We start from the raw sequence: 14387 nt of genomic DNA, 5'->3' as shown, positions 1-14387 counted from the left end.
ATACCCTACTTATCACACATGTCAACCCTTAGATACCAAGGTGTGATTACTTTTCAGGCTAAGTTTTGCAGACGTCATGAGGTTTCATCTAAGTTGGAGCTATATGCCAGAGGTCTCTTTGCTTTCAAACTCTCCATTGGATGAGATACGAAGTTTGTGTCATAGCTGCAGTTTTTGACTACATTGAGTAACTTCATTTAATAATCATTTTGATTTTCCTTCTGTGTAAATTTTCCCTGAGAGGAGGTTAGGCTCTTTGGGAGGTGAAATCATTCTCTCAAGTCATTAAGGTTCCAGTTAGTGCTTTGAAGTTATGATTAAACCGTACTCAACTTCCCTAAAAGTTAAATTCCCTATATCCCTCGTGAATTTGAGTTTCACGCTGAATAGACCAAGGTGTAAATACACCAAAACTTGGACTTTTCTTAAGGTTTATTTTATGTGGGTTTTTTTTGCCTCCCAGTCTGTCTTGATGGGGGGACTTGTGAATTTGGTGTTTCATTTCCAATTTCCTATTTTAGATTTTGTTGTTGTTAATATGACTGTCTTATCTGGTAATAATATCTGAGAAGAAGGTGTTAGAGGAGGTATTACTTCCTAAAAAGGAAGACGTATTCTTTATCTTAATTAAAATGCTAACACAAGGCATGATCATTGAGTGATTGCATTACAAAGCAGCTACTTGTTCTGCCATAGTTAAGTGTGATTTGATGCGTCCATTATGAGTCTCTATTCTCAGGGGTTTATATCTTGGCCAAAATAGTCCCTCCAGGCTGAAACTTGGCAGACATCTCAGCCTAATTACAGTCATTTTCCTTTTTGTATTAAGAAAATGGAATTATTACAGTGCCGTAAGCCTACTCACGCCCCTATTTTCGAAGGTCTGTATTTGTATCCACATAAAGTATGGATCTTGATCATTTCAAATAAGATGACAACTTAGCGAGAACCAAAGGGACTTCTTTAGTACCTGTGAGCAACTTAATCCAGGCATTCCATGGAGCGGGACTCATCCTCACTCGAGCTATTGCAGCAAAGATGCATTAATAATGAGGTATGTGGGGATGCCAAGGAGGCCCGGCCTGTGGACTTTGTTGCTTCAGTAAACGGATAAGGTGCATCTCTTGTTCCCAAGTCATGGGGGCCACAGCCGCCATTGTATTTCTCCCTTGACTTTCATCCATTCCCCTAAAATTGTCCCTGCACACACTTGTCTCCGTTTTCTTCACACATCTTTACCTATCAGCAGGGATGGACAAAGTCCAAAGAGCTTGGGAGTGATTAGAGTATTTCTGCTGTAATAAGAAAAGTCCTCGGTCAGTGCTCTTCTCTGGGGTGTCTCCTGTGTTGTTCTCTTAGAGACCGTGTGGTAAGGTTAGTGCTGTTCTCAGCCTCTAAAGAACCAGGTTAAGTGACTTATTTGCTTCCCCCAACACCAGTGTATTACTTCTGCCAGAACTATTTGAAACATAGACCACTGGGAATAGTACTAAAATTTTCTAGTACTAAAAATGTGTCTTAGGTGCAATAGGTGAGATTTGACTTCACATTCTCTGTACTACTTTTTAGATCCTGTTTGACATTACTTGAGGCATAGCATATCCTCTTTCCAATGTAAGTATTGTGGGTGGTAGATAGAAGGGTTTTTGCAGCATTTAGACAGCTTCCCTGACAAAACCCACAATCTATAATTTGCAAACTTTCCTGAAAAAAAAAAAGCAACCCCCCCCACACACACACACACAAAAAAAAAAACCCACAAAAAAACAGGGAGGTTTCTTATAGTTTACGGCTTGGAGTTCCCTGGGTTCTTGCTTGTAAATCTATCTAGATATATGCCATGAATATGTAATATGCAGACCCATGCTGAATGTAGCACTGCAAAATATAAATAGGCTAAACGGGCCTTTCAAAAAAGCAACAGGAGTTGGTGACAACGATTCTACTCAGTTTTCTACACTGGGCAGACCATTAAAGAGACTGTGGAATCAAAATGTTGAAGATGCGAGAAAGAAAATTTTGCTGAGTCAGTTCCTTCTAAGAGGCTGGCGTAAATGAGTCAGGTTGCATGGCGGGAGAAGAAACTCACATCCGTAGCTGTCAAGGATTTCATTTACTTAGAAGGTTTGGTATTTGTGTGAGTGTAGTGAGCAAATAAAGCATGTCAATGGTACATAAAAATGAAGCCTACAGCAATTAAATTAAAAACTAAAAAGGTTTTGAATGGTAAAACTGAATACATTTTAATTGAACATAATTCTATGGAAGACTATTAAATTACCACCTTGGAACAGAAGCACAAACAATGAGATAATGACTAGGGAACCAAAATTTAGAGCAGATAAACTGAAAAAATTACAGGTACCCTGGTGTAGGAAATGCACAGTGCTGATGATATGAAAATATGAATTATTTATATCTTCTTTAAATGTAGAATGTAAATTTGCTTGGAATTAATTTCTGTTGGGAAATCACTGAACAGTAAACATGGCTGTCTCTCAGGGTAATATTTTCCCTCCTAAATGTTATTATTATTATTTTTTTATTATTGTTGTTATATGGGGAAGAAAGAAGATGAAAAATACTCAAGATTGAAAGCTGCCGCATTGTAGTTACATTGGAAAATAAATCTTTTATTTCTAGGCAACACGTAATGTTGACAATTACAAAGTAATTTTTCCCAGCAGAGGATCACCCAACTGAGTGTTATGGGCTGAACTGTGTTCTCCTCCAACTTCTGTGTTGAAGCTGTAACCTCCAATGTGATTGTAATTGGAGAAGATGTCCTTGGGACGTAATTAAGGTTAAACGGGGACATAACGATGGAGCCTTAATCCAGTAGGACTTGTGTCCTTACAAGAAGAGGAAGTGAGTTAGCACTTCTCTCCCTATGTGAGTATAGAGGAAAGGCCATGTAGAGACACATAGCAAGAAGGTGGCCATCTGCAAGTCAGGATGAGAGCTCTTGCCAGCAGTGGAATTGGCCAGCACCTGGGTCTTGGACTTCTAGCCTTCAGAATGTGAGAAATACATTTCTGTTGTTTAAGCCACCCAGTCTGTGGTGCTGTGTTATGGCAATCTGATCAGACTGCACCTCTGAGTGAGTAGAGTTTACATTTAAATTTATCTTGAGAGGCATTTTTATATTTACTAGTGCTCACCCACTAAAGACCCTAAAGGCTTTTGTGGATCAACCCTCTAAATTCTGTGTACTTTGCTTTGATTACTTCTGCTTATTGATGTATTTAATGCATATCGTTATCTCTTAAAAACTGGAAAAAAAAAAATCTGAGGCTTGAGGGTTTGAGAAGGTCCAGATTGGGCCAACACGGTCCAATAGCAATATGCGTCTTTTAAATTTGTTCTAGTAGCCACTTAAAAAAAATGAAAAGATGAAAGTATTTTTAAGAATGTATTTTGTCCAACACAAAGTATCCAATATATTTTGACATGTAATCAATATAATATTATTGAGATATTTTACATTCCTGTTATATTTTTCCTGTTTAATCCTTAAACTCTGATGTGTATTTTACATGTAAGTACATATAAATTCAAACTAGTCACATTTCAAGTACTAAAAGCCACATGTGGCTATGGCTAGCATTTTGGACAGTGCAGGTTTAAACTGATTCTAACTATTTTGGCCCATGAAAAAGTAACATGAAATAAGTCTACGATATCTGTAAGAGAATATTTGAATGATCACCCAATAAATTCTTGCATCTTCTTAAATGTGTGTATATATGTATATACACACATATATATAATATATTACATGCATAATGTATATAATCATACCATATATATCATCTACAACTGAAAGGGAAAAGATTTGTGATTATCTACAATGGGCAGTTAGAGTGAGTTTTTTAACATATAAAATGGTTCCTACTGATACATTTCAGTTTTCTTAATTAGACATGGTCCTGCCATCCTAAGTGCTTATACTTTACAGGAAAAATTTTGCATTGTTATAGTTGCACATAATCAGCACTTGATAAATATGTGAGAGCAGAGGAAAGGAGGAGCAGAGGGAAGGAAAGGAAAGGGAGGGAGGGAGGAAAGAAGGAAGGAAGGAAGGGAGGAAGGGCAGGAGGGAGGGAGAGCCAGGTGTCTTATGGTTCCCCTGGCCAGCTGTCTTTGTGAATGGATAAGCAAAAAGCCAAATGATGTGGTTGAAGGGCATGCAAAGGCCTCATTATTGGGTTCTAAACTCCTTTATCTGCTGCATATTTTTTCCACCTAAATACACTTATGATTTAGCTGAAGTTAATTGATCTGATTAATCAGTTTTATCTTCTTGTTGCCTAGAAAAGAATAAGCCTCTAATAAAGAAAATCCAAGAGCGGAGGTGTGTGATGGGCAAAGAGGCTTGCGCGTTCTAAATGGCGATGTGTCTGTGCTGCCTTCAGACAATCATAGACCTGCCAGAGTCCGGCACTCCTGGGGCTCTGAAGGAAGGATTGGAACAAATGTTTCCTACTGCCCAATTTTGTATTTTTTAATGAAAAAAATAACCCTTGATTCTATGCTCTCACTTCTCAACATGCAGGAAGGAGCATTGAGTTAAGAGCTAGAGGAAGGTGGGCACCAAACTAGAACTGGGATTTGCTTTGTCTCCAATAGGCAAGATGCCCTCCCCAACTAATCCTCAGGCCCCAAGGATGCCCCGACTTGAGCAGATATAGAGGAAGGCCAGTCTCTCCTGTGCGATGCTGAGCAGAGTACACTGAGTCCCCTCCACTCCCACCCACATTGTTCTCAATGATGGAGCTGAGTGGGGAGGAAGCTGTGAAGGGTTAGCTTGGAGGTGGGCAGAACAGAGTTAGGCAGAAGAATGGGGACAAGGCTGTGGTTGTGGAAGGAAGGAGACTTCCATCTCCAAGAATACCACCCCTAGATATCCCAGCCTTGCTGGGCACCCTCCTTTCACCCTCTCCTGACCTTCCAGGCATTCTCCCTTTCCACTGCCTAGCAACGTTCACATTGTTCTGTGGCGTTTCTCCACCCCTTCATGCCCTGGGCACTGCCTGGAGATTGTCAGCATAGGTCCCTGGTCACATGGCTCAAAATATTTGTCAGTTTGAGCTGAATTGAGAATGTGTAGGCCGCACAGCATGATGGTTAAAAGTATGGCTTCTGGAGCTAACTGGCCCAGGGGTAACTTTGTTACTTATTAGCTATGTGAGTTTGAGTGAGTTCTTAAACTCTTAGTTTCCTCATCTGCAAAATTTGGGAAATAATAGCATCTCTCTCTCATAGAGTTACTGTGAGGATTTCATAAATTAATACATGTAAGGCATTTAGAATAGAGTCTGACATCTCGGAAGCACTCCATACGTGTTTGCTCTTTTTATTATAGATAGTTCCTGGGAATCGGGTACCACATTTCATACTTCTACTACTCTCTTGGTACTCAGCCCTGTACCAAATGTATCATAACAGTTTTAATAAATTGTTAATTAACTGGTGCCCAGTTTCTTAGTAGACTCTGATGTCTGATAGTTATGGTAGTTCTGAGTGAGGTGGGCAAATCTTGCCACGTTGCATAGTGTCAAGTGCACTCGTGCACCAGACAGCCTTGGTCCAAATGCTGATTCTACCAGTTTTCAACTGTGATACGCAGGGCAAATTAACAACTTCCCAAGCTGAGGTTTTCTCATTTGTGTAATAAGCATATTTAGCACACTGTCTGGCACACGGTAAGTACTTAATAAATGTTAGTTGTTATTACTCCCCTGTCCTGACTTCATGAGGCTATGGGGTCCATGCACATGGGTATGGAAATAGGACTGAGGATTGGTTCGCAGAAATTCTGGCTTCAGGGATGGGGAAGGCAAGGCGTAGACAGATCTCTGGTTTGTGGCTTTGGGTCCTTGGCCGCTGTCTTGACAGACATCTGTCTTCCTTACTGCCCTTCCCAGAAAACCTCCAAGTAGCACTGCTGAGTTGAGAGTTGTTCTTGCATGCAAGGCAGCCAAGGATGGTCCTAGAATTCCTCAGTGTCCAAGCTGGACAGCATCTCAGCAGCCACACCCCCCCACCCTTCTCACAAGTGAGGAAGCTGAATCCAGAAAAGGGAAACAGTTGGTTTGACCAAATTACGTAGGTAACAGAACCTTACGTAGGTAAGACTAAGATCCAGACTTCCAACTCTCTACCCACTGATCTTTACTAAACCATGGCATTTCTGAATTGATGCCAGAGGCCTTTGTAACCCTTACCAAAATAGCCATACTACACAACATATGTAAATTATATAAATCATGCATGGGAGAAGCGGAGAAAAGGAGGGAAGGAATCTGAATGAATTTCATTAATTAACATAAATAGGTTCTTTATCTCAGCTGTTCAGAGTATTTTTATGCTTTCTCAGCATTCATTTCTCTACCCTGTTTTAAGTGAAGGCTGTATTCTGGAGTCCCAGAGGCCAGAGGGACTCACTGTGAGGTCCTGGGCTTATAACTTCTCTGTGACTCAGTTTCCTCAACCTGTAAAACAAGACAGAAAGAGGCATTCAGCTCATAGTGTGGCTGAAGGGATTTAATAAAATAAGATTACGTGGATGTGCCCCCCCCCAAAAAAAAAAAACCCAACGTAGTAGAATCTGGTACATATCAAGCATTTAATATATGTCAGTTGTTATGGATGGATAAACTCGCCACATAATTAAGTTTCAAATGATGATGCTTATTAGTTCCTATTCTTTTCTAGTAGGAGATGGCTTCTGGCTGGAATGCTTTCTCATCTCCCCTTTCAGAGTGTGGGTCGGAGGCAAGTGTAAATGGCGGTCAAGTTCTAGAGGCCAAAAGACAGTAGGTGCTCTTTCTTGTACTCTCACTCGAGACCTCGAGAGCCAAACACTCCAGGGGCCCGTGGTCCACAGCGAGGGGTTTTTTGTTTGTTTGTTTTTTAGGGCTGCACCCGCCTCATATGGAGGTTCCAGGGCTAGGGGTTAAATCCGGAGCCACAGCTGCCAGCCTGCATCACAGCCACAGCCACGCCAGATCCGAGCCTCGTCTGCGACCCACACTACAGCTCATGGCAATGCTGGATCCTTGACCCACTGAGCGAGGCCAGAGATTGAACCTGCAACCTCATGGTTCCTAGTCAAATTCTTTTCCACTGCGCCATGATGAGAACTCCAATAGCGAGGGGTTTATTGGTCGCTAGGAGCCAGTCAGACTTGTATGGAGCCTCCCTGACACCCGGCTCCTCCCTGCCTCCCCTTAGCTTTACCTGGACCTTCTTTCCATGGGCACCCCTTTCTTTCCCCCACACTGAACTTCTCAACATTCTTCCAATTCACCAACCCCTCATCTATGCGGTGCCTGCACCGAACTTTCCCTCTGCCTGGAACGTTCTTACCACTCCCCCTCCTCCCACCCAGCAGCTCCCTTTACCTTCTCTTGGCAATGTATGGACTCCTTTGCCAGCCTCTCCCTGAATCCTAAATGCTGTGGGCTCCTCCAGTGTCTTGTTTTGACTTGTCATGTAAGATGTGTGTTATGTGTCTCTTCCCTGCCAACAGTGGGCTCCTTCTGGCCAGGGACCTGTCTTACTCACTTTCATAGCCTCAGCTCCTTACACGTGACCTGGCACATAATAAGAGCTTGTGCAGACTGGTTAGATCAATGAATTAAGGACCCTGCCCACATCTGACCGCCATTCAGTCCATTATAGCTCCTGAGCCCTTCCCCTTCTGTGTTTAGAGTCTAGAGCTCAATTAGGTTTCCAAACATAAATTCTATCTTTTAATTACGAACTGTAGAAAAATATACGTATGAATATGGGTATATTTTTAACCTTGGATGCCTGCATTCTCTCTACCTTTGCCTGTTTGGGAAATCATTGCCTTCTCTGTGATCATGCCTCGCTCCCAATAAATGGACATGAAAGTGAAAACGTGCATATTTTTATCTGACATTATTTTGGAGCATTGCTTTCCTGCTTGCTACTGTTTCCTTTTCATGGACCATTAGCAGCTTCCAAAGGCAATATCCTTTCACTGTCACACTATGCCATGGGGGGCCATTTCAGCAACTTCAGACTAGGGCATTAAGTGCAATTCTGGATGAGAGTCAGCACATAACCAAATAAAAATAATAAAGGGAAAGCTTGTAGGAGCCATTTGGAACGCTGTCCCGTGCTGAATTCATTTGCAGCCTCGCAGAAACCTACCCATCACCAGTGATCAGCCCCGAGCCTGACCGTACCTTATTTAATTGTAAAGTATTTCATATCCTCAGCAACAGCCCTGCTAATTTGCTTTTCCTTTTTTGGAGATTGTCTTAGTGGAATGCTGAGATTCTAATCAGTGGGAGAAGAAGAAAACGCAGGTTTTGATTTCAGCAAGCCAAAAAAAAAAAAAAAAGGGTGCACTTCTTGTAGCTTTTCTCCCTTCCTTAAAGCAAGCATTTAGGAGGCCTCTTTTGAAATTCTTCCGAAAGAGGTGCTTAACACAGAGAAGGAAGCAGAAGAGTGAGGTGAATTAACCTCAAGTGCCTAATCCACATAAGCCACGGTCACCCCCATTCTCCCTGTGTTTCAGAAATGAACGGGGAAAAACCAAGCATGCAGATTTGTCTCCAGGCCAGTGTCCCTGATGTTCACCCAATCGAGAGCTCCCTGAACCAGGCTGGGAAGTCTCAAGTCTAGTACAGTCAAAAACACCTATCAGTGTACCCTTCACTTTCCTGGCATCACAGCCACCCTGGGGAGGTGAGTTGTTAAAGATATCGATTCCCAGAGACCTGTCACCTAGGAGATCTGACTTAGGCAGCCTGGGAAGGTAATGAGAATCAATATTCTAAGAAGTAGTTCTGAGTTCATGATCAGCCAAGTTAGAAAACACTGCCTTTATTTACCCATTCTCTAAATAAACTTCAATTGATAACCAATTTTGTACAAGACAGCTGGGGATGGAGCAGAAATAAACGTGGAGCCTGCACCCCGGGAGTCTGCAGTCTAAATGGAGCCTGTAGTACTTGCAGAGAGCTGCCGGTTCATCCTTTTGCCTTCTGCTTTTCTTCAACTCAGTACTGTAGATGAATTAACACTAGTGGTGTATTCTGTAATCAGCTGGTCAAGAAACATTCCTGCAGTGTTTATGTACAAAACCATTCCTGAGACCCCAAACAGCCACATCTCAGAGCTGATCCTTCAGTTCAGCCTATCTAAGGACAGGCTACTCTGGAAGACCAGCGGTGACTCATGAGTCTGTCTAGTAAAATAATACAATAATAAATATCATGGCTAACATTAATCATATGCTAATTAATTAATTAATTATGTGCTAAGCTTGGTGCTAGATGATTTTCCTCTAGGCTCCTTCAGGTAGCTAAGCACTTTACTTACTTGGTTCATTGCTGTATCTCCAGCTCTTAGGACGGGACCTGGCACATAGTAACAACTCAATAAATACTTGTGAAATAAATAAGTACATACATTATTAGCTTATCTAATCTTTAAGACAGCTATCTGAGCTACATACCCAATACCCTAGATATTCTAAAACTCTAGGAGGTGGCCCAGAGAATCTGTATTTTTCTCAAGCTCTTGTAGAAGTTCTCAGATTGGGAAAGTTGGAAATCAGAACCAACTCCCTATTGAATGTTTCAGTCCCCTAGGCAACATGGTCATTCAGTGTTTTTTCAGCTTCTACTTGAAGACAAGGAATTCGCCTCTTATGTTACCCAATATCATAACCCTTACCAAATTTGAATCACTTTAATTGTTGAAAAGTTCTTCCTTATGATTAACTTACTCTCATCTTTTCTTCCTTTCCACCCACTGTCCTTATTTCCTCTTCAGGAAAAGGACCATGCCAACATCCAGCTATCAATCATTGGATATAATGAGGACTTAAGAACATTAAGGTCTAGAGATAAGGGCAATGCTGGATCCATGGGCTGATCCCAACTGGGAGGCCCAGATTCCTGGACTCATTGCAGATGACACTGTGCTCTGAGTTTAGATAGAACATGGACACAAGTCCCATAAACTTAGGTTTGAAATGTGACTCTTTAACATACCAGCATATGACTGTGTAAATTACTTAGATTCTCTGAACTTGCGTTTCCCCATGGGTGATTTGGGGATAATAAAATATCATAGCATCGTGAGTATTAAATGTAATAATGAACAATGACAAAAACCAAAACCACATATAACAATAAAATAATATGAACATAAAAATCATAGCTCACATCTTGCATATGTTTATTATGTGCCGAGCACTGTGCTAGACAATTTTCTTCTGTGCTCCTTTGGATGGTATTGTTTGTCTTGTTCACTCTTGTATCCCCAGCACCTAGGGCAGTGTTGGACACATAGTAACTGCGTGATAAACACTTGTTGAATAAATGAGTAAACCCATTATTAGCTTATCTAATCTTCAGAGCAGCTCCCTGAGCCAAATGTTACCGGTAACCCTATTTTACACATGAGAAAATGCAGACGTAGTAAGATTAAGTTATTACTTGCTCAACCAGGAGGTGATGGAACAGTGGTTTAAACCAAGACACATTCCTTGTGCCACCTACCAACCAGCTGTTTCATGTCTTTGCCATTTATTGGTTGGTAATAAATCTAACTTTAGATCTGTATCCTTATGCATCATGACATCTGTTGCTGGAGAGAGATGGCATTCCTTTGGTTGTGGTGTGTGATCCCAACTCTGTCATTATGCCATCCTGTGGATGATTGCTTATGGGGGGGGGGGCTCCCCCCCCCACCCCCGATCAGGGCAGCATCCCTTTTGTCCAGCTTCTGGTGGCCTCTCTGCCTGCTTTCTGAAAGACCATGCTTTATCCAGAGCCTTTGGTTGTCTTTTCTTCCCCCTGAATAGTCGCTGGGAAAAGCAAGAACTCTAAAACTGCTGGACTGAAAATGAAATATGCAATGGCTTCAGGCTATGTTTTCCCTTTGCTAGGAAGCACTGCCATGATAATTGTTTCCACAAAAAGAAACTACAACTCTGGCAAAAAAAAAAAAAAAAATTCAAACCCTCTGTTTGCTTGAACCTATCATAAACCATTGCTGGTAATTATAGAAGCTGATTGTGCGACAGTTTAGTTTAACTTAATTGGAAATTTTTTTTTTTTTTTAAGCTGCAACACAATAAAAATAGTGAAGAGCAAGTCAGGTTCTAGAGACGGAACATTTAACTTTGGTGAAATGTCAAAGATCCGCACATGCTGCCAAAGGTGTGGGAATATAACTCTCTGCTGTCAGCTCTGTTATTTAAATCTTTGTTCCTTGGGTTTTAAGTTCTGTTTCCTGAGTGCAGAGTCTAATGCGGGCTTTACTGCTATTGTGGCTAAACAGGTCTGAAATGGTTGTGGGAAGAAATGTGCCCCGTAAACCAATTTAGAAACATGAGACTCCTGTGTCTGGAGGAGATGGCTTGTGCAAGATGAACTAGTGATGTTCCATTACAATTTAAGTATAATTGCCTCTTTTGGGGGTTCATTGCACTTGATTAAAAAATTGGTTAAATCTCTACCTCTTTTTCCATCTCTAGGGATGGTCTCGCCCTTGTTTCCCCTCCCGTGGTCTCTTCAACATCACGTTCATCATCTCAGCTTATCTCATCATTGTCACTATCATCATCATCAGATTGTCCTAAGTAATAGTGGTAACACCTAGCCCACCGGCTATGACAACTTCCATAGGCCAAATGCAAAGCCAAGGCCTTTCTGAAGATTATCTCATTTAGTCTTCACAGCAATAATTTAAAAAGCTGTCCATCAGAAAGTGGCAAAGCTGTCACTGGCGTCAGGGCATGTGATTTTTATCGACAGTGTTATTCTGTTGCTTTTAGAGTTTTGTCTACCACGCGGCCCACTTCTCTGGAACAAAGCTTAGCCCAGCTCAATAGCCAAGGCAGAAAATAGAGCAAAACCTCAGGACCCCCATCCAGTGAAGCCTGAAATTGATCTTGTTACCAGAAGAGCTGGTATCTACCTTGTCAGGGGTGACCTTTGGGGGCCTGTGTCCCTTCTAGGTGGCAGTATTCCCTGAGCAATAACCCTTCCCCCACAGCTCCTCCTCTAGGAGAGAGTTCACCTCCTTTCTGGCCCAACCTCCCAGGTCCCCACTAAGCTTGGAGCTCATCCCCAAATGCCAGCCACTGTCTGGGACTGGGGAGACCCTTCTCTGCTCTTATCAGTCCCCTTCCTCTAGGGCTTGAACCCCTGATCCTTGGACCAGGGAGTGCAGAGGGAAGCCAGGTACTGAGATGCTTTCGTTAACTCCCTTTTCAATGAAAGTCTCGGTGATGGTGATGATTATAGTGATTTATTTATTGCTATTTGCCAGTACGATCCTAAGTGCTTTTATGTGTACCTACTGCCCTCACAACACCCTGGGAGATAGGTCTGTTGTTTTCCCTGTTTTCCAGATGAGGAAATGAAGTTAGAGAATGGTTAAGTGACGTACCTACCTAAGGTCACATAGCTAGACAGTGACAAAGCCAGATGTATACGCCAAGTCAGTAAGCTTAGTCATAAGGCTATGCTGTGATGACAAAAATAGCATTATAAAGGATTTAAAGAACCGAATTTTACATTAGTTCAGAAAACTTAACAGCTTCTGGGTAAATTGATTTATGAAAAAAATACTTTGGCTTCCAACTTATCATGTAACCTGCAAATTAAAAACAAAAAATTATATACCTTCGCTTTCTCTCTCTTTCCTCTTCCTACTCTTCTGTAGGTGGTATGAACCTTCTAATTTATGTTTACATGTTTACCACACATAAATGAGCCCATAAATGCTATAAAGTATTGACGTCTTTAAAACTTAAATAAATGTTGTCATATTCTATGTGTCCTTCAGTTTAACCCAAAGTTAACTTTTGAAAGTTATCCATTTAATGCAGAGCTAGATCTGGTTTATTTTAATTTCTCCCCTCCCTTTTATTATTTTTATAAAATAATAAAATTACTTTATAAAATTATATATAATTTTATAATGACATTTATACATGTTAATTTATCTATTTTTATATTAAAAGGAGTTATCTTTTTTCCTAATTTCTCACATTGTCACTTTTAATTCTATAGATAGAACATTTTATCTTTTACTTATTTGTCAGGCACTCTGCTTTCTGTTTCAAGTGTTGATATACCTATGGATCTATTTTTGGCTCCTCTAGAAGTCTATTAATGTGTATGTCTCTGAGACAATATTCTGTTATTACAGAGTTAAACAAAGTTTGGTATGTGATAAGGTAAGATGCACACCGTATTTCTCAAAATGAGAAAGCCATGATTTGGATACTGAGATAGTTAATTTTTATATTTACTTTTTAATTGAAATTTCTAAGTTTAGGAAATCTAGATTCAAATTTGTGCTTAATTGAAAAGTTCCTTATAATTTAGCTATATATGTACTATTTTTACTTTTTTTCTTAATATCCTCTTCCAGTTTGCATTGTTGCCTTAGTTTGTAAATATTTATTCCTAATATGTTGTATTAACGAGTGTAGGTTTTATAGCAAACCTTAAATGATTTACAAATAAAAAATGAATATATCTTATTTCTATTACAACATGCCTTTCAAACTTTCTTCTTTATAATTTAATTTTTTATATTATATTGGAATATAGTTGATATACAATATTGTGTTAGTTTCAGGTGTACAGCGCAGTGATTCAGTTTTACATGTACATATATCCATTCTTATTCAGATTAAGCTCTAATGTGCCTCTGAATCACCCGGAGTCATGTTGAAATGCAGGTTTGAATTTGATAGGCCTGGACAGGGCCTGAGACTCTGCTTCTCTAACCAATTTCTGGGTAAGACTAATGCTGCCGGATGCAGAACCACATTTTAAGAGGCAAGACTTTGCACCCCAGAAAAGAAGACTGCACAGTCAGTCTCCAGGGCTCCCCAAAGGAGAGAGGGATGCCCACAGTAGGCTGAGACTCACTGATGGTGGTTCTCAAGTTTCCTGGATCTTTAGGTACAACCAGGAAACAAAGGTATTCTTGGGTGTGATCTACTTTCAGCCACCTTCCACGGCCAGGACACAGGCTTTTCTGGTTAAGTAGAACCAGACAGGTAGTGAGGATATTTTTCCTTTCTGATAGAGATTCTAAACCTGGCCAAACATAAGAATCCCCGGGGATCGGGGGGCAGGGCGGGGGAAGGGGCTTTTAAAAATCCCTAGATCCAGGCCACATTCCGGTTCAATTAAATCAGAATTTCTTGGGGCAAGGCCTCTTTTGTAAAGTTTCCCAAGTGGTTCCAAAATGCAGGCAAGATTGAGAACCACTGCTTTGCTAGAGGGAGAGAAGTGGTCCCTTTGACCAGCTTTATGGTGAATCTTATCCTCCCAGATGGTAACTGTGGCCCCAGGCCAAGCCAGGCCAGTATC

The sequence above is a fragment of the Phacochoerus africanus genome, chromosome 16, assembly GCF_016906955.1.
Source record: "Phacochoerus africanus isolate WHEZ1 chromosome 16, ROS_Pafr_v1, whole genome shotgun sequence".
In the NCBI taxonomy this organism is placed as follows: Eukaryota; Metazoa; Chordata; class Mammalia; order Artiodactyla; family Suidae; genus Phacochoerus; species Phacochoerus africanus.
Note: the sequence above shows the minus strand (reverse complement) of the source record.